The sequence below is a fragment of the Lupinus angustifolius genome, chromosome LG11, assembly GCF_001865875.1.
Source record: "Lupinus angustifolius cultivar Tanjil chromosome LG11, LupAngTanjil_v1.0, whole genome shotgun sequence".
Taxonomy (NCBI): Eukaryota; Viridiplantae; Streptophyta; class Magnoliopsida; order Fabales; family Fabaceae; genus Lupinus; species Lupinus angustifolius.
In genome coordinates, this window is record NC_032019.1 from 2,953,087 (window position 1) to 2,954,822 (window position 1,736).

Here is a 1,736-nt window from a genome sequence, read left to right on the forward strand (position 1 = left end):
CATGAGGCAGAGTGAATACGATATGGTGGAGCAGTTGGGCAAAACTCCTTCAAAAATATCTCTGTTGGGTTTGGTATTATCCTCGGATTTGCATAGAAAGGCGTTATTAAGGGTGCTTAGCGAGGCTTACGTTAACCCTGATGTCACGCCTAGCAAGATGATTAACATGGTGGATCCTGTGAAACATGTTAACATAATAACATTCTTCGATGAAGAAATGGTGAGGAGGTCGGAGAAAATACCCCGTGCACTACTCATTACTGCAAAGTGTCGAGGTCATATTGTTGGCAAAATACGAATTGATGGGGGGTCAGCTTTGAATGTCCTACCATTATCTACCTTGGTGTCTATGGGAGTTGAGAATGATGAAATTGTTCCGAGGCAGATGATTGTACACGCCTTTGACGGGAATCAGAGGAGCATAGTGGGTGAGATCACATTACCGTTGGAGATTGGGCCTAGCATCTTTCAGGTGCTGTTTGTAGTCATGGATATCGACTCCTCATATACAATGTTGTTAGGGAGGCCTTGGATCCATGAGGCAGGAGCTGTACCGTCCACTTTGCATCAGGCGGTAAAATTTGTCAGGGATGGTATGGTAATCACTGTGCATGGAGAAGAAGAAGTATTGGTTTCGAAGCCGGTATCAGTGCCCTATGTAGAGAGTACCGGTGATGGTGATGATTCCTTGCATTGTTTTGAGGTAATCCAGGACCAGGAGCGTGAAGGGAAGGATCATGTACATGATGTGAATGAGGTGGTGACCCGAATCATGACTACAAAAGGGTACGAAATAGGGAAAGGTTTGGGTACGCATCTGCAGGGCCTTCCATCGTTCATCTCAGTCTCAGAGAAATTTGATAAGTTTGGGCTGGGATATGAAGCTTCACAGAAGGATGAGGGCAGGAGCATGAGTTGGAGAAAGGAGCATGGAGGAATGTTGGAGAAGCCCATTCCTCATATCAACGAAACATTTCCAAGTCCCGCTTCATGTGACTTTAATGAACGAAACATCCATTTTTCCGTCAACTTTCTAGAGGAAGACGACACACCTGGGACTAGCTGTATCCGCATCGATGAGGACAAGACACCATTGAAGAATTGGCATTCTGAACTATTGGATGAAATAGTATCATTAAAGTAATTATTTTCGATTGGGTTGTAATTTTTGTTCTCGGATTTGATTGAACTTATGTTTATGTGACTTGGGATACTATCTTTGTTAATTTGTAGTATGGTTATTGATTGTTTCGCATCATTAATTTGCCTCTCACCATTACCATTCCCGATTTCTCCCTTTCTTCTATATGAATTTGCTTGTTTTGCTTTCCTGTCTATCTCCCAATACTTCATGAATAAATACAGGTACTTAAATCTTGTGGAAAATTTTCCCAGTAATACAGTAATTGAAAATCCATCAATTAATTCATCTACGACACCGGATGATGAATCTGTTGCATCAGATGAAGAACAGGAAGATGTGGAGAAGTTCTCAAAGATGTTAGAACATGTTGAAAGAGAGTATGTTGTGAACACTGAAGAAGTTGAATTAATCAACATGGGGACAGAAGAGGATAAAAAGGAGCTGAAAATGGTAGACAACCCGGAGCGTTTCGAGATGATAAATTTGTTCTGTGAATATATGGATGTGTTTGCTTGGTCTTATAAGGACATGCCAGGGCTGGATCTGAACATTGCATCACATAAGATTCCATTATATCCGGGTGCCGAGCCTA